Consider the following 20,282-nt stretch of genomic DNA (forward strand, 5'->3'; position numbering starts at 1 on the left):
CATTCTTTTCTTTTCTTCCCTTGCTATCTTCCTTTTCTTTCTTCTCGTTCTTTCTTCTTTCTTGCTTTCCTTCTTTCTTTCTCCTATCTCTCTGTCTCTTTCTTTCTCTCTCTTTCTCTTTCTTTATTTCGTTCTTTCCTTCTTTCTTGCTTTTCTTTCTCACTTTCTTTTCTTCCTTTCTCTTTCTTTCTTTCTTTCTTTCTTCTCTTTGCTCCTTTCTTTCTTTCCTTCCTTTCTTTCTTTCTTTCTTTCCTTCCTTCCTTCCTTCCTTCCTTCCTTCCTTCCTTCCTTCCTTCCTTCCTTCCTTCCTTCCTTCTTTCTTTCTTTCCTTCCTTCTTTCTTTCTTTCCTTCTTTCTTTCTGTCTTTCCTTTTTCTTCCAGACGGAGTCTCGCTGTCACCCAGCCTGGAGTGCAGTGGCAAGATCTCGGCTCACTGCAAGCTCCGCCTCCCGGGTTCACGCCATTCTCCTGCCTCAGCCTCCCAAACAGCTGGGACTACAGGCGCCCGCCACCACGCCCGGCTCATGTTTTGTCGTTTTAGTGGAGACGGGGTTTCACCGTGTTAGCCAGGCTGGTCTGGATCTCCTGACGTCGTGATCCACCCGCCTCGGCCTCCCAAAGTGCTGGGACTACAGGCGTGATCCACCGCGCCCGGCCTGCTGTAGGCTTTTGTGGCTTCCCCTCTCCCTCCCTTGCCCCTACTATCGCCATGCTTCCCAACCTCCCCGGACTCTGCTCCCCCCTTGTCGCCCGCCTACACCCCCGCCGCAGCCGGGGACCTCCTCCTGGGGGTCCGCCACCAAAGCACCACCGGGCAGCAGCATCCCACCGCTTCCGCCTCGCCGCCGCCCGGCCAGGAGCCCGGCTCCAGCCCTGGAGGGCAGGAGGCCGGACCCCAAAGGCGCAGGCGCGGGTTCCCTGCCGTTCCCGGCGCCTTCCCGCTCCCGGAACGCACAGGCGATTCAATCCATTCACCGGGCGGGCGCCGCCGCAACCTTCCAAACCGGGGGAAGGGGCGGGCAGGGCCAGCGGGTGCCACAGACGCCAGCCGAGACCTCCGCTCCAGAACGCAGGGGCTGCTTTATCCGGGGGAAGGACATTGCTTCGCCAGCAACCAGGAAAACAGTCCCTGTGCACCCGGATTCCCATTGCCACCAACTTCGTGTAAACTCCAGTCCCGAGGACACGCCAGAGACCCAGGCCTCGGGCCCCGTGGGCACGCCCGGTGCCACGGCTCCCGCCAAAAGGGCGGGCGCACTCTGCAAATCAAGGGGCCCACCGCACCGCACCAAGAGCACAGGGAGGTGCCAACACAGGAAGGAGCCTACGAAACCCACCCCCAAAGCAAGCAATTAATCCAAGACAAAACCCGTCTCAGCGCTCCGTTGCTCCTCTCGCATGGACGGCCTGGCCACCCTGTTCTGGCCCAGCCCAAGCCCCCTCCACCCTATCCCGGCCTGCTCAAAAGGGCCCTGCCTACGGGAGCAGGGCGCTCCCTCTCCAAGGCTCTATCGCTCTCGCTCTCTAGCTCCCTGCCCCTCTCTCTTCTGGGTTTGCCCCTGCACCTCGCGCTATTTCTGTCGCCTTTCCTCTGTCTCTCCCTCTCTGTCTGTCTTTCTCGCTCTCTCTGTCCCTCTCTCTATCTCTGCCTCTCTGTCTCTTTCCCTCTCCACCTCCCCTGTCTCTCTCGATCGCTGTCTCTCTCCCTCCCTCGGTTTCAATCTCTCCATCTATCTCTTCCTTGCTCTCCTTCAAGCCGTTTCTGTGTGCACGTGTGTGTGTGTGCGTGTGTGTGTGTGTGTGTGTGTGTGTGTGTGCGTGTGTGTCTGTGTGTGAGCGCGCGCGCGTGTGTGGGTTCCCGCGCGCGAGCGCCCGGGTGTGTCTGTGTGTGGGGCTGTGGATTTGCTGCTGGTGGTGGTGGGGTGTTTCTGGGTTTCTCTCAGCCCCTCTCGCCGGGGATCAGGCTGCCGGCTCTAGTGCCAGCCCGGGGCAAAGCAGGGCCATCCCCCAACACCCCAGCCCCCACGCCCTCTTGCCCACCGGCCGGGTCTTGGTCGGGACAAGCGACCGTGGTGGGGGCGTTGTGAGAAAAAGGCCAGGCGCGGCTGGGCCGGCTGTTCGCCCTTGGCCAGCCCTGACGCCTCTGGGGGGGTGGGCCAAGAGGGGGCCTCGCAGGAGCTCCCCAGCGGCCAGGGATCCAAAAGAATACCTCCACGACAGGGCGGAGGACCCGCCGGGGTCCCAGGATCGTGGGCCCTGGGCCCAGACGCCTCGGAGCACTCCCTGTTCCGAGCGGGCCCGACGTGGTGGAAGCTCGGGAGCTCGGCAGCCGTGGGAAGGCCGCGGGCGAGCGGCTCGGGGGTCCCGATCCGAGCCCGGCGACCCCGGGCTGGCGGTGCGGGCTGGAAGCCGGCGGGCATGGCTGGGCCGGGCTCTTGGGGCAGCCAGGCGCCTCTGCCGGCGTCTACGGCCATACCACCCTGAACGCGCCCGATCTCGTCTGATCTCGGAAGCTAAGCAGGGTCGGGCCTGGTTAGTACTTGGATGGGAGACCGCCTGGGAATACCGGGTGCTGTAGGCTTTTTGGCTTGCTTTCTTCTCTTTCTTTCTTTCTTTTCTACCTTCCTTTCTTCCCTTCTCTCACTCACTCTTCTTTCCTTCTTTCTTTCCTTCTTTCTCTCTTTCTTTCCTTTCTTTCTTTCCTTCTTTCTTTCTATCTCTCCCTCTTTCTATCTCGCTCTTTCTCTCTCTTTTGCTTTCCTTCTTACTTTCATTCTTTTCTGTTTCTTCCCTTGCTATCTTTCCTTTCTTTCTTTGTCTCTCTCTCTTTCTCTTTCTTCCTTCCTTCCTTCCTTTCTTCCTTCCTCTCTATCTCTCTATCACTCTTTCTTTCTTTCCTTCCTTCTTTCTTTCTCTCTTTGTTTTCTTTCTTTCTTTCCTTCTTTCTCTCTCTCTCTCTTTCTCGCTCTTTCTCTCTTTCTTTCCTTCTTTTCTTTTTCTTCCCTTGCTATCTTTGTTTTCTTTCTTTCTCTTTTCTTTTCTTTCCTTCTTTCTTTCTTTCTCCTATCTCTCTGTCTCTTTCTTTCTCTTTCTTTATTTCATTCTTTCCTTTTCTCTTGCTTTTCTTTCTTTCTCACTTTCTTCCTTTCTCTTCCTTTCTTTCTTTCTTTCTTTCTTTGTTTCATGCTTTCTTCGGTCTTTGCCTCTTTCTTCCTTTCTTTCTTTCCTTCTTACTTTCATTCTTTTCTTTTTCTTCCCTTACTATCTTTCCCTTGTTTCTTTCTCTCTCTTTCTTTCTCTCTCTCTCTCTTTCTCTCTCACTCTTTCTCTCTTTCTTTCTTTCTCTCTTTCTTTCTCTCTTTCTTTCTTTCTTTCTTTCTTTCTTTCTTTCTTTCTTTCTTTCTTTCTTTCTTTCTTTCTTTCTTTCTTTCTTTCTTTCTTTCTTTCCTACTTGGTTTCTTTCTTTCTTTCCTTTTTCTTCCAGACGGAGTCTCACTCTGTCACCCAACCTGGAGTGCAGTGGCAAGATCTGGGCCCACTGCAAGCTCCGCCTCCCGGGTTCACGCCATTCTCCTGCCTCAGCCTCCTGAGTAGCTGGGATTACAGGCATGCACCACCACACCTGGCTAATTTTGTATTTTTAGTAGAGACGGGGCTTCTCCATGTTGGTTAGCTTGGTCTTGGTCTGGAACTCCCAACTTCAGGCGATCCACCCACTTTCCCAAAGTGCTAGGATACCCAAAGTGCTAGGATTACAGGCGTGAGTCACCAGCGCCCGGTCAGACTAGGGGTATAGTTTTAGGCTTCTGCTTGGCTTTCCTTTTCTGTGATGAATTTCACCTCACAGTCTTAGGATATGGTGAGGAGTTTTAGGCATCGATCTTCATATGGGATATTATTCTACAGTTTTCTCTTGTAAAATCTTTGTCTTGCTTTGGTATCAGGGCAATTGTAGCCTCATAGAATGAGTTAGGGAATACTCCCTCCTCTTCAAGGTTTTGGCAGGATTAACAAGGATTACTATTCGTTCTCTAAATATTTGATAGAGAAGTCAAGTCCAAGGCTTTTTTTTTTTTTTTTTTTTTTTTTTTTTGGCAGGAGATATTGGGTTACTGATTCAGTCTCCTTACTAGTTACTAGTCTATTCAGATTTTCACTTTCTTTGTGATTTAGTCTTGGTAGGGTTCATGTTCCTAGGAATTTATCCATTTCATCCAAGTTATCCAATATGTTGGTGTACAATTGTTCTTAGCACTCTCTTACAATCCTATTCATTTATTTCTTTGAGACAGGATCTCATCTGTCACCTAGGCTAGAGTGCAGTGGTGTGATCTAGGCTCATTACAACCTCCACCTCCCAGGTTCAAGCGATCCTCCTACCTCAGCCTCCTCAGTAGCTGGGACAACAGGCTTTTGCCATCAAGATGGGCTGAATTTTCTTCTTTCTTTCTTTCTTTCTTTAATTTATTTTTTTCTTTCCTTTTTATCTTTTTTTTTTTTTTTTTGTAAAGACCGGGTTTGACCATATCTCCCAGGCTGGTCTTGAACTCCTGAGCTAAAGTGATTCACCTGCCTGAACCTCCCGAGTAGCTGGGATTACAGGGGCCTACCACCACACCCGGCTAATTTTTTTTGTATTTTTAGTAGAGATGGTTTCACCATGTTGGCCAGGTTAGTCTTGAACTCCTAACCTCAAGTGATCTGCATGCCTCGGCCTCCCAAAGTGCTGGGATTATAGGTGTGAGCCACTTCACCCTGCCAATCGTTTTCATTTTGACTGGATCCAATAGTAATGTCCCCACTTCCATTTCTGATTTTCGTAATTTGAGTATTCTCTCTTTTTTTCTTAGTCACTCCATAAAGTTTGTCAATTTGATCTTTTAAAAAACCAACTTTCAGTTTTGTTGATTTTCTCCATTTTTGTATTTTCTGTTTTATTTATTTCTGAATTAATCTTTCTTTCTTTCCTTCCTAGGGTTTAATTTGTTCTTTTCTAGTGCCTAAATTGTAAATTTAGATTGCTAATTTGAGGTCCTTTGGGTGTTTTTTGTTTTGTTTTCTTTTGAGAGGGAGTCTCGCTCTTGTTGCCCAGGCTGGAGTGCAATGGTGCGATCTCGGCTCACTGCAACCTCTGCCTCCCAGGTTTAAGCAATTCTCTTGCTTCAGCCTCCCAAGTCGCTGGGATTACAGGCGCCTGCCACCACAACCGGCTAATTTTGTATTTTCAGCAGAGACAGGGTTTCTCCCTGTTGTTCAGGCTAGTCTCGAACTCCTGACCTCAGGTGATTGGCTCACCTCAGCCTCCCAAAGTGCTGGGATTACAGGCATTAACCGCGACGCCTGGCTTTCTTTAGGTTTTTTTCATGTAAGCATTTCACACTATAAATTTCCCTGTTAGCACTGCTTTCACTGCATCCCAAAGTTTGGCTATGCTGTGTTTTCATTTTCATTCATTTCTGAGTACAGCTGAGCCTTGAACAACATGGGTTTGAACTGCAAGGGTGCACTTATACAGGAATTGTTTTCAATAAGTACAGTAGGTCCTCTGATTTCATTAATTCTGCATCTGTAACCAAAGGCAGATTGAAAATACAGTCTTCACAGAGCGCAAACCCTGAGGATACAGCGGCCTAACTTTTTTAATGCCCAGGTTTTACAGGGCCAACTGCAAGACTTGACTCTGTGTGGATTTTGGCCTACTTACGGGGTCCTGGAACCAATCCCCTGTGGATACTGACACCCAACTGTATTTTCTGATTTCTCTTGTGGTTTCTTCTTTAACCCATTGGTTGTTTAAGCAAATATCTGAATCTCTTCAAATACCTGAGACTGGATAATTTATTAAAAAGAGACATTTATTTCTCTCAGTTCTCAAGGCTGGGGTGTCCAAGGTCAAGTCATCAGCCCATTCAGTGTCTAAGGAGGGCCCAGTCTCTCCTTCCAAGATGACACAACGTTGCTTCATCTTTCAGAGGGGAAGAACATTGTGTCCCCACACGGAGGAGACGGAGGGAATGAACCCACTCAAGTCCTTTTCTAAGGGCTCTAATTTCATCCATAAGGACTTCTACCCTCATGAGATAATCGCCTCCTAAAGAATCCACCTTTTTACCCTTTTTTTCTTTTTCTTTTTCTTTTTTTTGTTTGAGACAGGGTCTCATTCTATTGCCCCTACGGCAGTGCAGTAGCCTGTAGCCTGATCATGGCTCACTGCAGCCTTGACCTCCCAGGCTCAACCAGTCCTCCTGCTTCAGCCTCCTGAGTAGCTGGGACTACAGGCCTGCACCACCACGCCCACCGAATTTGGTGTTTTTTCTAGAGACAAGTTTTGCCATTTTGCCCTGGCTGGTCTTGAACTCCTGGGCTCGAACAATCTGACTGCCTTTCCCTTCCAAAGTGCTGGGATGACAGCGTTAGCCACCACCCCAGGCCAGTGCCCACCTCTTAATACTATCATATTGGCAAATAAATTTCAGCATATAAATTTTGGGGGACATTCAGACCATAGCAGTGTGTTCTGTACTTTCCAAAAAGAAAACAGGTCAGTTTATCAGTTTTCCTTGTGTTATTGATTTTTAACTCGATTTTGTTGTGGTCAGAGAAGACATTTGATAATACGCTGTTCGCCCTTCGCCAGCCTCGACGACTCTGGGTGAGGGGGCAAGAGGGGCCCTCGCAGGATTCCTGAGCGGCCAGGGATCCCAAAGAATACCTGCGCGACAGGGCGGAGGACCCGACGGGGTCCCAGGATCGTGGGCTGTGGGCCCTGACGCCTCGGAGCACTCCCTGTTCCGAGCGGGCCCGACGTGGTGGAAGCTCGGGAGCTCGGCAGCCGGGAGAGGCAGCAGGCGAAGAGGCTCCGGGATCCCGATCCGAGCACGACGACCCCGGGCTGGCGGTGCGGGCTGGAAGCCGGCGGGCATGGCTGGGCCGGGCTCTTGGGGCAGCCAGGCGCCTCTGCCGGCGTCTACGGCCATACCACCCTGAACGCGCCCGATCTCGTCTGATCTCGGAAGCTAAGCAGGGTCGGGCCTGGTTAGTACTTGGATGGGAGACCGCCTGGGAATACCGGGTGCTGTAGGCTTTTTGGCTTGCTTTCTTCTCTTTCTTTCTTTCTTTTCTACCTTCCTTTCTTCCCTTCTCTCACTCACTCTTCTTTCTTTCTTTCTTTCTTTCCTTCTTTCTCTCTTTCTTTCCTTTCTTTCTTTCTTTCCTTCTTTCTTTCTATCTCTCCCTCTTTCTATCTCGCTCTTTCTCTCTCTTTTGCTTTCCTTCTTACTTTCATTCTTTTCTGTTTCTTCCCTTGCTATCTTTCCTTTCTTTCTTTGTCTCTCTCTCTTTCTTTCTTTCGTTCTGCTGTCTTTCCTTCTTTCTTTCTTTCTACCTCTCTATCTTTCTTTCTATCCTTCCTCCTTTCTTTCCTTCTTTCTTTCTCTCTCCCTCTCTCTTGCTTGCTCTTTCTTTCTTTCCTTCTTTCTTTCATTCTTTTCTTTTCTTCCCTTGCTATCTTCCTTTTCTTTCTTCTCGTTCTTTCTTCTTTCTTGCTTTCCTTCTTTCTTTCTCCTATCTCTCTGTCTCTTTCTTTCTCTCTCTTTCTCTTTCTTTATTTCGTTCTTTCCTTCTTTCTTGCTTTTCTTTCTCACTTTCTTTTCTTCCTTTCTCTTTCTTTCTTTCTTTCTTTCTTCTCTTTGCTCCTTTCTTTCTTTCCTTCCTTTCTTTCTTTCTTTCTTTCCTTCCTTCCTTCCTTCCTTCCTTCCTTCCTTCCTTCCTTCCTTCCTTCCTTCCTTCCTTCTTTCTTTCTTTCCTTCCTTCTTTCTTTCTTTCCTTCTTTCTTTCTGTCTTTCCTTTTTCTTCCAGACGGAGTCTCGCTGTCACCCAGCCTGGAGTGCAGTGGCAAGATCTCGGCTCACTGCAAGCTCCGCCTCCCGGGTTCACGCCATTCTCCTGCCTCAGCCTCCCAAACAGCTGGGACTACAGGCGCCCGCCACCACGCCCGGCTCATGTTTTGTCGTTTTAGTGGAGACGGGGTTTCACCGTGTTAGCCAGGCTGGTCTGGATCTCCTGACGTCGTGATCCACCCGCCTCGGCCTCCCAAAGTGCTGGGACTACAGGCGTGATCCACCGCGCCCGGCCTGCTGTAGGCTTTTGTGGCTTCCCCTCTCCCTCCCTTGCCCCTACTATCGCCATGCTTCCCAACCTCCCCGGACTCTGCTCCCCCCTTGTCGCCCGCCTACACCCCCGCCGCAGCCGGGGACCTCCTCCTGGGGGTCCGCCACCAAAGCACCACCGGGCAGCAGCATCCCACCGCTTCCGCCTCGCCGCCGCCCGGCCAGGAGCCCGGCTCCAGCCCTGGAGGGCAGGAGGCCGGACCCCAAAGGCGCAGGCGCGGGTTCCCTGCCGTTCCCGGCGCCTTCCCGCTCCCGGAACGCACAGGCGATTCAATCCATTCACCGGGCGGGCGCCGCCGCAACCTTCCAAACCGGGGGAAGGGGCGGGCAGGGCCAGCGGGTGCCACAGACGCCAGCCGAGACCTCCGCTCCAGAACGCAGGGGCTGCTTTATCCGGGGGAAGGACATTGCTTCGCCAGCAACCAGGAAAACAGTCCCTGTGCACCCGGATTCCCATTGCCACCAACTTCGTGTAAACTCCAGTCCCGAGGACACGCCAGAGACCCAGGCCTCGGGCCCCGTGGGCACGCCCGGTGCCACGGCTCCCGCCAAAAGGGCGGGCGCACTCTGCAAATCAAGGGGCCCACCGCACCGCACCAAGAGCACAGGGAGGTGCCAACACAGGAAGGAGCCTACGAAACCCACCCCCAAAGCAAGCAATTAATCCAAGACAAAACCCGTCTCAGCGCTCCGTTGCTCCTCTCGCATGGACGGCCTGGCCACCCTGTTCTGGCCCAGCCCAAGCCCCCTCCACCCTATCCCGGCCTGCTCAAAAGGGCCCTGCCTACGGGAGCAGGGCGCTCCCTCTCCAAGGCTCTATCGCTCTCGCTCTCTAGCTCCCTGCCCCTCTCTCTTCTGGGTTTGCCCCTGCACCTCGCGCTATTTCTGTCGCCTTTCCTCTGTCTCTCCCTCTCTGTCTGTCTTTCTCGCTCTCTCTGTCCCTCTCTCTATCTCTGCCTCTCTGTCTCTTTCCCTCTCCACCTCCCCTGTCTCTCTCGATCGCTGTCTCTCTCCCTCCCTCGGTTTCAATCTCTCCATCTATCTCTTCCTTGCTCTCCTTCAAGCCGTTTCTGTGTGCACGTGTGTGTGTGTGCGTGTGTGTGTGTGTGTGTGTGTGTGTGTGTGCGTGTGTGTCTGTGTGTGAGCGCGCGCGCGTGTGTGGGTTCCCGCGCGCGAGCGCCCGGGTGTGTCTGTGTGTGGGGCTGTGGATTTGCTGCTGGTGGTGGTGGGGTGTTTCTGGGTTTCTCTCAGCCCCTCTCGCCGGGGATCAGGCTGCCGGCTCTAGTGCCAGCCCGGGGCAAAGCAGGGCCATCCCCCAACACCCCAGCCCCCACGCCCTCTTGCCCACCGGCCGGGTCTTGGTCGGGACAAGCGACCGTGGTGGGGGCGTTGTGAGAAAAAGGCCAGGCGCGGCTGGGCCGGCTGTTCGCCCTTGGCCAGCCCTGACGCCTCTGGGGGGGTGGGCCAAGAGGGGGCCTCGCAGGAGCTCCCCAGCGGCCAGGGATCCAAAAGAATACCTCCACGACAGGGCGGAGGACCCGCCGGGGTCCCAGGATCGTGGGCCCTGGGCCCAGACGCCTCGGAGCACTCCCTGTTCCGAGCGGGCCCGACGTGGTGGAAGCTCGGGAGCTCGGCAGCCGTGGGAAGGCCGCGGGCGAGCGGCTCGGGGGTCCCGATCCGAGCCCGGCGACCCCGGGCTGGCGGTGCGGGCTGGAAGCCGGCGGGCATGGCTGGGCCGGGCTCTTGGGGCAGCCAGGCGCCTCTGCCGGCGTCTACGGCCATACCACCCTGAACGCGCCCGATCTCGTCTGATCTCGGAAGCTAAGCAGGGTCGGGCCTGGTTAGTACTTGGATGGGAGACCGCCTGGGAATACCGGGTGCTGTAGGCTTTTTGGCTTGCTTTCTTCTCTTTCTTTCTTTCTTTTCTACCTTCCTTTCTTCCCTTCTCTCACTCACTCTTCTTTCCTTCTTTCTTTCCTTCTTTCTCTCTTTCTTTCCTTTCTTTCTTTCCTTCTTTCTTTCTATCTCTCCCTCTTTCTATCTCGCTCTTTCTCTCTCTTTTGCTTTCCTTCTTACTTTCATTCTTTTCTGTTTCTTCCCTTGCTATCTTTCCTTTCTTTCTTTGTCTCTCTCTCTTTCTCTTTCTTCCTTCCTTCCTTCCTTTCTTCCTTCCTCTCTATCTCTCTATCACTCTTTCTTTCTTTCCTTCCTTCTTTCTTTCTCTCTTTGTTTTCTTTCTTTCTTTCCTTCTTTCTCTCTCTCTCTCTTTCTCGCTCTTTCTCTCTTTCTTTCCTTCTTTTCTTTTTCTTCCCTTGCTATCTTTGTTTTCTTTCTTTCTCTTTTCTTTTCTTTCCTTCTTTCTTTCTTTCTCCTATCTCTCTGTCTCTTTCTTTCTCTTTCTTTATTTCATTCTTTCCTTTTCTCTTGCTTTTCTTTCTTTCTCACTTTCTTCCTTTCTCTTCCTTTCTTTCTTTCTTTCTTTCTTTGTTTCATGCTTTCTTCGGTCTTTGCCTCTTTCTTCCTTTCTTTCTTTCCTTCTTACTTTCATTCTTTTCTTTTTCTTCCCTTACTATCTTTCCCTTGTTTCTTTCTCTCTCTTTCTTTCTCTCTCTCTCTCTTTCTCTCTCACTCTTTCTCTCTTTCTTTCTTTCTCTCTTTCTTTCTCTCTTTCTTTCTTTCTTTCTTTCTTTCTTTCTTTCTTTCTTTCTTTCTTTCTTTCTTTCTTTCTTTCTTTCTTTCTTTCTTTCTTTCTTTCCTACTTGGTTTCTTTCTTTCTTTCCTTTTTCTTCCAGACGGAGTCTCACTCTGTCACCCAACCTGGAGTGCAGTGGCAAGATCTGGGCCCACTGCAAGCTCCGCCTCCCGGGTTCACGCCATTCTCCTGCCTCAGCCTCCTGAGTAGCTGGGATTACAGGCATGCACCACCACACCTGGCTAATTTTGTATTTTTAGTAGAGACGGGGCTTCTCCATGTTGGTTAGCTTGGTCTTGGTCTGGAACTCCCAACTTCAGGCGATCCACCCACTTTCCCAAAGTGCTAGGATACCCAAAGTGCTAGGATTACAGGCGTGAGTCACCAGCGCCCGGTCAGACTAGGGGTATAGTTTTAGGCTTCTGCTTGGCTTTCCTTTTCTGTGATGAATTTCACCTCACAGTCTTAGGATATGGTGAGGAGTTTTAGGCATCGATCTTCATATGGGATATTATTCTACAGTTTTCTCTTGTAAAATCTTTGTCTTGCTTTGGTATCAGGGCAATTGTAGCCTCATAGAATGAGTTAGGGAATACTCCCTCCTCTTCAAGGTTTTGGCAGGATTAACAAGGATTACTATTCGTTCTCTAAATATTTGATAGAGAAGTCAAGTCCAAGGCTTTTTTTTTTTTTTTTTTTTTTTTTTTTTGGCAGGAGATATTGGGTTACTGATTCAGTCTCCTTACTAGTTACTAGTCTATTCAGATTTTCACTTTCTTTGTGATTTAGTCTTGGTAGGGTTCATGTTCCTAGGAATTTATCCATTTCATCCAAGTTATCCAATATGTTGGTGTACAATTGTTCTTAGCACTCTCTTACAATCCTATTCATTTATTTCTTTGAGACAGGATCTCATCTGTCACCTAGGCTAGAGTGCAGTGGTGTGATCTAGGCTCATTACAACCTCCACCTCCCAGGTTCAAGCGATCCTCCTACCTCAGCCTCCTCAGTAGCTGGGACAACAGGCTTTTGCCATCAAGATGGGCTGAATTTTCTTCTTTCTTTCTTTCTTTCTTTAATTTATTTTTTTCTTTCCTTTTTATCTTTTTTTTTTTTTTTTTGTAAAGACCGGGTTTGACCATATCTCCCAGGCTGGTCTTGAACTCCTGAGCTAAAGTGATTCACCTGCCTGAACCTCCCGAGTAGCTGGGATTACAGGGGCCTACCACCACACCCGGCTAATTTTTTTTGTATTTTTAGTAGAGATGGTTTCACCATGTTGGCCAGGTTAGTCTTGAACTCCTAACCTCAAGTGATCTGCATGCCTCGGCCTCCCAAAGTGCTGGGATTATAGGTGTGAGCCACTTCACCCTGCCAATCGTTTTCATTTTGACTGGATCCAATAGTAATGTCCCCACTTCCATTTCTGATTTTCGTAATTTGAGTATTCTCTCTTTTTTTCTTAGTCACTCCATAAAGTTTGTCAATTTGATCTTTTAAAAAACCAACTTTCAGTTTTGTTGATTTTCTCCATTTTTGTATTTTCTGTTTTATTTATTTCTGAATTAATCTTTCTTTCTTTCCTTCCTAGGGTTTAATTTGTTCTTTTCTAGTGCCTAAATTGTAAATTTAGATTGCTAATTTGAGGTCCTTTGGGTGTTTTTTGTTTTGTTTTCTTTTGAGAGGGAGTCTCGCTCTTGTTGCCCAGGCTGGAGTGCAATGGTGCGATCTCGGCTCACTGCAACCTCTGCCTCCCAGGTTTAAGCAATTCTCTTGCTTCAGCCTCCCAAGTCGCTGGGATTACAGGCGCCTGCCACCACAACCGGCTAATTTTGTATTTTCAGCAGAGACAGGGTTTCTCCCTGTTGTTCAGGCTAGTCTCGAACTCCTGACCTCAGGTGATTGGCTCACCTCAGCCTCCCAAAGTGCTGGGATTACAGGCATTAACCGCGACGCCTGGCTTTCTTTAGGTTTTTTTCATGTAAGCATTTCACACTATAAATTTCCCTGTTAGCACTGCTTTCACTGCATCCCAAAGTTTGGCTATGCTGTGTTTTCATTTTCATTCATTTCTGAGTACAGCTGAGCCTTGAACAACATGGGTTTGAACTGCAAGGGTGCACTTATACAGGAATTGTTTTCAATAAGTACAGTAGGTCCTCTGATTTCATTAATTCTGCATCTGTAACCAAAGGCAGATTGAAAATACAGTCTTCACAGAGCGCAAACCCTGAGGATACAGCGGCCTAACTTTTTTAATGCCCAGGTTTTACAGGGCCAACTGCAAGACTTGACTCTGTGTGGATTTTGGCCTACTTACGGGGTCCTGGAACCAATCCCCTGTGGATACTGACACCCAACTGTATTTTCTGATTTCTCTTGTGGTTTCTTCTTTAACCCATTGGTTGTTTAAGCAAATATCTGAATCTCTTCAAATACCTGAGACTGGATAATTTATTAAAAAGAGACATTTATTTCTCTCAGTTCTCAAGGCTGGGGTGTCCAAGGTCAAGTCATCAGCCCATTCAGTGTCTAAGGAGGGCCCAGTCTCTCCTTCCAAGATGACACAACGTTGCTTCATCTTTCAGAGGGGAAGAACATTGTGTCCCCACACGGAGGAGACGGAGGGAATGAACCCACTCAAGTCCTTTTCTAAGGGCTCTAATTTCATCCATAAGGACTTCTACCCTCATGAGATAATCGCCTCCTAAAGAATCCACCTTTTTACCCTTTTTTTCTTTTTCTTTTTCTTTTTTTTGTTTGAGACAGGGTCTCATTCTATTGCCCCTACGGCAGTGCAGTAGCCTGTAGCCTGATCATGGCTCACTGCAGCCTTGACCTCCCAGGCTCAACCAGTCCTCCTGCTTCAGCCTCCTGAGTAGCTGGGACTACAGGCCTGCACCACCACGCCCACCGAATTTGGTGTTTTTTCTAGAGACAAGTTTTGCCATTTTGCCCTGGCTGGTCTTGAACTCCTGGGCTCGAACAATCTGACTGCCTTTCCCTTCCAAAGTGCTGGGATGACAGCGTTAGCCACCACCCCAGGCCAGTGCCCACCTCTTAATACTATCATATTGGCAAATAAATTTCAGCATATAAATTTTGGGGGACATTCAGACCATAGCAGTGTGTTCTGTACTTTCCAAAAAGAAAACAGGTCAGTTTATCAGTTTTCCTTGTGTTATTGATTTTTAACTCGATTTTGTTGTGGTCAGAGAAGACATTTGATAATACGCTGTTCGCCCTTCGCCAGCCTCGACGACTCTGGGTGAGGGGGCAAGAGGGGCCCTCGCAGGATTCCTGAGCGGCCAGGGATCCCAAAGAATACCTGCGCGACAGGGCGGAGGACCCGACGGGGTCCCAGGATCGTGGGCTGTGGGCCCTGACGCCTCGGAGCACTCCCTGTTCCGAGCGGGCCCGACGTGGTGGAAGCTCGGGAGCTCGGCAGCCGGGAGAGGCAGCAGGCGAAGAGGCTCCGGGATCCCGATCCGAGCACGACGACCCCGGGCTGGCGGTGCGGGCTGGAAGCCGGCGGGCATGGCTGGGCCGGGCTCTTGGGGCAGCCAGGCGCCTCTGCCGGCGTCTACGGCCATACCACCCTGAACGCGCCCGATCTCGTCTGATCTCGGAAGCTAAGCAGGGTCGGGCCTGGTTAGTACTTGGATGGGAGACCGCCTGGGAATACCGGGTGCTGTAGGCTTTTTGGCTTGCTTTCTTCTCTTTCTTTCTTTCTTTTCTACCTTCCTTTCTTCCCTTCTCTCACTCACTCTTCTTTCTTTCTTTCTTTCTTTCCTTCTTTCTCTCTTTCTTTCCTTTCTTTCTTTCTTTCCTTCTTTCTTTCTATCTCTCCCTCTTTCTATCTCGCTCTTTCTCTCTCTTTTGCTTTCCTTCTTACTTTCATTCTTTTCTGTTTCTTCCCTTGCTATCTTTCCTTTCTTTCTTTGTCTCTCTCTCTTTCTTTCTTTCGTTCTGCTGTCTTTCCTTCTTTCTTTCTTTCTACCTCTCTATCTTTCTTTCTATCCTTCCTCCTTTCTTTCCTTCTTTCTTTCTCTCTCCCTCTCTCTTGCTTGCTCTTTCTTTCTTTCCTTCTTTCTTTCATTCTTTTCTTTTCTTCCCTTGCTATCTTCCTTTTCTTTCTTCTCGTTCTTTCTTCTTTCTTGCTTTCCTTCTTTCTTTCTCCTATCTCTCTGTCTCTTTCTTTCTCTCTCTTTCTCTTTCTTTATTTCGTTCTTTCCTTCTTTCTTGCTTTTCTTTCTCACTTTCTTTTCTTCCTTTCTCTTTCTTTCTTTCTTTCTTTCTTTCTTCTCTTTGCTCCTTTCTTTCTTTCCTTCCTTCCTTTCTTTCTTTCTTTCCTTCCTTCCTTCCTTCCTTCCTTCCTTCCTTCCTTCCTTCCTTCTTTCTTTCTTTCCTTCCTTCTTTCTTTCTTTCCTTCTTTCTTTCTGTCTTTCCTTTTTCTTCCAGACGGAGTCTCGCTGTCACCCAGCCTGGAGTGCAGTGGCAAGATCTCGGCTCACTGCAAGCTCCGCCTCCCGGGTTCACGCCATTCTCCTGCCTCAGCCTCCCAAACAGCTGGGACTACAGGCGCCCGCCACCACGCCCGGCTCATGTTTTGTCGTTTTAGTGGAGACGGGGTTTCACCGTGTTAGCCAGGCTGGTCTGGATCTCCTGACGTCGTGATCCACCCGCCTCGGCCTCCCAAAGTGCTGGGACTACAGGCGTGATCCACCGCGCCCGGCCTGCTGTAGGCTTTTGTGGCTTCCCCTCTCCCTCCCTTGCCCCTACTATCGCCATGCTTCCCAACCTCCCCGGACTCTGCTCCCCCCTTGTCGCCCGCCTACACCCCCGCCGCAGCCGGGGACCTCCTCCTGGGGGTCCGCCACCAAAGCACCACCGGGCAGCAGCATCCCACCGCTTCCGCCTCGCCGCCGCCCGGCCAGGAGCCCGGCTCCAGCCCTGGAGGGCAGGAGGCCGGACCCCAAAGGCGCAGGCGCGGGTTCCCTGCCGTTCCCGGCGCCTTCCCGCTCCCGGAACGCACAGGCGATTCAATCCATTCACCGGGCGGGCGCCGCCGCAACCTTCCAAACCGGGGGAAGGGGCGGGCAGGGCCAGCGGGTGCCACAGACGCCAGCCGAGACCTCCGCTCCAGAACGCAGGGGCTGCTTTATCCGGGGGAAGGACATTGCTTCGCCAGCAACCAGGAAAACAGTCCCTGTGCACCCGGATTCCCATTGCCACCAACTTCGTGTAAACTCCAGTCCCGAGGACACGCCAGAGACCCAGGCCTCGGGCCCCGTGGGCACGCCCGGTGCCACGGCTCCCGCCAAAAGGGCGGGCGCACTCTGCAAATCAAGGGGCCCACCGCACCGCACCAAGAGCACAGGGAGGTGCCAACACAGGAAGGAGCCTACGAAACCCACCCCCAAAGCAAGCAATTAATCCAAGACAAAACCCGTCTCAGCGCTCCGTTGCTCCTCTCGCATGGACGGCCTGGCCACCCTGTTCTGGCCCAGCCCAAGCCCCCTCCACCCTATCCCGGCCTGCTCAAAAGGGCCCTGCCTACGGGAGCAGGGCGCTCCCTCTCCAAGGCTCTATCGCTCTCGCTCTCTAGCTCCCTGCCCCTCTCTCTTCTGGGTTTGCCCCTGCACCTCGCGCTATTTCTGTCGCCTTTCCTCTGTCTCTCCCTCTCTGTCTGTCTTTCTCGCTCTCTCTGTCCCTCTCTCTATCTCTGCCTCTCTGTCTCTTTCCCTCTCCACCTCCCCTGTCTCTCTCGATCGCTGTCTCTCTCCCTCCCTCGGTTTCAATCTCTCCATCTATCTCTTCCTTGCTCTCCTTCAAGCCGTTTCTGTGTGCACGTGTGTGTGTGTGCGTGTGTGTGTGTGTGTGTGTGTGTGTGTGTGCGTGTGTGTCTGTGTGTGAGCGCGCGCGCGTGTGTGGGTTCCCGCGCGCGAGCGCCCGGGTGTGTCTGTGTGTGGGGCTGTGGATTTGCTGCTGGTGGTGGTGGGGTGTTTCTGGGTTTCTCTCAGCCCCTCTCGCCGGGGATCAGGCTGCCGGCTCTAGTGCCAGCCCGGGGCAAAGCAGGGCCATCCCCCAACACCCCAGCCCCCACGCCCTCTTGCCCACCGGCCGGGTCTTGGTCGGGACAAGCGACCGTGGTGGGGGCGTTGTGAGAAAAAGGCCAGGCGCGGCTGGGCCGGCTGTTCGCCCTTGGCCAGCCCTGACGCCTCTGGGGGGGTGGGCCAAGAGGGGGCCTCGCAGGAGCTCCCCAGCGGCCAGGGATCCAAAAGAATACCTCCACGACAGGGCGGAGGACCCGCCGGGGTCCCAGGATCGTGGGCCCTGGGCCCAGACGCCTCGGAGCACTCCCTGTTCCGAGCGGGCCCGACGTGGTGGAAGCTCGGGAGCTCGGCAGCCGGGGGAAGGCCGCGGGCGAGCGGCTCGGGGGTCCCGATCCGAGCCCGGCGACCCCGGGCTGGCGGTGCGGGCTGGAAGCCGGCGGGCATGGCTGGGCCGGGCTCTTGGGGCAGCCAGGCGCCTCTGCCGGCGTCTACGGCCATACCACCCTGAACGCGCCCGATCTCGTCTGATCTCGGAAGCTAAGCAGGGTCGGGCCTGGTTAGTACTTGGATGGGAGACCGCCTGGGAATACCGGGTGCTGTAGGCTTTTTGGCTTGCTTTCTTCTCTTTCTTTCTTTCTTTTCTACCTTCCTTTCTTCCCTTCTCTCACTCACTCTTCTTTCCTTCTTTCTTTCCTTCTTTCTCTCTTTCTTTCCTTTCTTTCTTTCCTTCTTTCTTTCTATCTCTCCCTCTTTCTATCTCGCTCTTTCTCTCTCTTTTGCTTTCCTTCTTACTTTCATTCTTTTCTGTTTCTTCCCTTGCTATCTTTCCTTTCTTTCTTTGTCTCTCTCTCTTTCTCTTTCTTCCTTCCTTCCTTCCTTTCTTCCTTCCTCTCTATCTCTCTATCACTCTTTCTTTCTTTCCTTCCTTCTTTCTTTCTCTCTTTGTTTTCTTTCTTTCTTTCCTTCTTTCTCTCTCTCTCTCTTTCTCGCTCTTTCTCTCTTTCTTTCCTTCTTTTCTTTTTCTTCCCTTGCTATCTTTGTTTTCTTTCTTTCTCTTTTCTTTTCTTTCCTTCTTTCTTTCTTTCTCCTATCTCTCTGTCTCTTTCTTTCTCTTTCTTTATTTCATTCTTTCCTTTTCTCTTGCTTTTCTTTCTTTCTCACTTTCTTCCTTTCTCTTCCTTTCTTTCTTTCTTTCTTTCTTTGTTTCATGCTTTCTTCGGTCTTTGCCTCTTTCTTCCTTTCTTTCTTTCCTTCTTACTTTCATTCTTTTCTTTTTCTTCCCTTACTATCTTTCCCTTGTTTCTTTCTCTCTCTTTCTTTCTCTCTCTCTCTCTTTCTCTCTCACTCTTTCTCTCTTTCTTTCTTTCTCTCTTTCTTTCTCTCTTTCTTTCTTTCTTTCTTTCTTTCTTTCTTTCTTTCTTTCTTTCTTTCTTTCTTTCTTTCTTTCTTTCCTACTTGGTTTCTTTCTTTCTTTCCTTTTTCTTCCAGACGGAGTCTCACTCTGTCACCCAACCTGGAGTGCAGTGGCAAGATCTGGGCCCACTGCAAGCTCCGCCTCCCGGGTTCACGCCATTCTCCTGCCTCAGCCTCCTGAGTAGCTGGGATTACAGGCATGCACCACCACACCTGGCTAATTTTGTATTTTTAGTAGAGACGGGGCTTCTCCATGTTGGTTAGCTTGGTCTTGGTCTGGAACTCCCAACTTCAGGCGATCCACCCACTTTCCCAAAGTGCTAGGATACCCAAAGTGCTAGGATTACAGGCGTGAGTCACCAGCGCCCGGTCAGACTAGGGGTATAGTTTTAGGCTTCTGCTTGGCTTTCCTTTTCTGTGATGAATTTCACCTCACAGTCTTAGGATATGGTGAGGAGTTTTAGGCATCGATCTTCATATGGGATATTATTCTACAGTTTTCTCTTGTAAAATCTTTGTCTTGCTTTGGTATCAGGGCAATTGTAGCCTCATAGAATGAGTTAGGGAATACTCCCTCCTCTTCAAGGTTTTGGCAGGATTAACAAGGATTACTATTCGTTCTCTAAATATTTGATAGAGAAGTCAAGTCCAAGGCTTTTTTTTTTTTTTTTTTTTTTTTTTTTTGGCAGGAGATATTGGGTTACTGATTCAGTCTCCTTACTAGTTACTAGTCTATTCAGATTTTCACTTTCTTTGTGATTTAGTCTTGGTAGGGTTCATGTTCCTAGGAATTTATCCATTTCATCCAAGTTATCCAATATGTTGGTGTACAATTGTTCTTAGCACTCTCTTACAATCCTATTCATTTATTTCTTTGAGACAGGATCTCATCTGTCACCTAGGCTAGAGTGCAGTGGTGTGATCTAGGCTCATTACAACCTCCACCTCCCAGGTTCAAGCGATCCTCCTACCTCAGCCTCCTCAGTAGCTGGGACAACAGGCTTTTGCCATCAAGATGGGCTGAATTTTCTTCTTTCTTTCTTTCTTTCTTTAATTTATTTTTTTCTTTCCTTTTTATCTTTTTTTTTTTTTTTTTGTAAAGACCGGGTTTGACCATATCTCCCAGGCTGGTCTTGAACTCCTGAGCTAAAGTGATTCACCTGCCTGAACCTCCCGAGTAGCTGGGATTACAGGGGCCTACCACCACACCCGGCTAATTTTTTTTGTATTTTTAGTAGAGATGGTTTCACCATGTTGGCCAGGTTAGTCTTGAACTCCTAACCTCAAGTGATCTGCATGCCTCGGCCTCCCAAAGTGCTGGGATTATAGGTGTGAGCCACTTCACCCTGCCAATCGTTTTCATTTTGACTGGATCCAATAGTAATGTCCCCACTTCCATTTCTGATTTTCGTAATTTGAGTATTCTCTCTTTTTTTCTTAGTCACTCCATAAAGTTTGTCAATTTGATCTTTTAAAAAACCAACTTTCAGTTTTGTTGATTTTCTCCATTTTTGTATTTTCTGTTTTATTTATTTCTGAATTAATCTTTCTTTCTTTCCTTCCTAGGGTTTAATTTGTTCTTTTCTAGTGCCTAAATTGTAAATTTAGATTGCTAATTTGAGGTCCTTTGGGTGTTTTTTGTTTTGTTTTCTTTTGAGAGGGAGTCTCGCTCTTGTTGCCCAGGCTGGAGTGCAATGGTGCGATCTCGGCTCACTGCAACCTCTGCCTCCCAGGTTTAAGCAATTCTCTTGCTTCAGCCTCCCAAGTCGCTGGGATTACAGGCGCCTGCCACCACAACCGGCTAATTTTGTATTTTCAGCAGAGACAGGGTTTCTCCCTGTTGTTCAGGCTAGTCTCGAACTCCTGACCTCAGGTGATTGGCTCACCTCAGCCTCCCAAAGTGCTGGGATTACAGGCATTAACCGCGACGCCTGGCTTTCTTTAGGTTTTTTT

At 50.1% G+C, this 20,282-nt stretch overlaps 5 non-coding genes across 5 annotated transcripts; all 5 read left to right on the forward strand.

Annotated features, from left to right (window-relative positions):
* Positions 1 to 2,462: 2,462 nt before the first annotated feature.
* On the forward strand, positions 2,463 to 2,581 carry LOC144338888 (5S ribosomal RNA). Its single transcript, XR_013413294.1, has one exon. It is a non-coding gene; the product is annotated as a 5S ribosomal RNA (ribosomal RNA).
* A 4,384-nt stretch (positions 2,582 to 6,965) lies between these two features.
* LOC114675914 (5S ribosomal RNA) lies at positions 6,966 to 7,084 on the forward strand. The gene has a single exon (XR_003726777.1). It is a non-coding gene; the product is annotated as a 5S ribosomal RNA (ribosomal RNA).
* A 2,854-nt stretch (positions 7,085 to 9,938) lies between these two features.
* Positions 9,939 to 10,057, forward strand: LOC114675915 (5S ribosomal RNA). Its single transcript, XR_003726778.1, has one exon. It is a non-coding gene; the product is annotated as a 5S ribosomal RNA (ribosomal RNA).
* Positions 10,058 to 14,441: 4,384 nt separating this feature from the next.
* LOC144338901 (5S ribosomal RNA) lies at positions 14,442 to 14,560 on the forward strand. The gene has a single exon (XR_013413298.1). It is a non-coding gene; the product is annotated as a 5S ribosomal RNA (ribosomal RNA).
* A 2,842-nt stretch (positions 14,561 to 17,402) lies between these two features.
* Positions 17,403 to 17,521, forward strand: LOC114675918 (5S ribosomal RNA). Its single transcript, XR_003726780.1, has one exon. It is a non-coding gene; the product is annotated as a 5S ribosomal RNA (ribosomal RNA).
* Positions 17,522 to 20,282: the final 2,761 nt, after the last annotated feature.

This window comes from Macaca mulatta, chromosome 1 (genome assembly GCF_049350105.2).
Source record: "Macaca mulatta isolate MMU2019108-1 chromosome 1, T2T-MMU8v2.0, whole genome shotgun sequence".
Lineage (NCBI taxonomy): Eukaryota > Metazoa > Chordata > Mammalia > Primates > Cercopithecidae > Macaca > Macaca mulatta.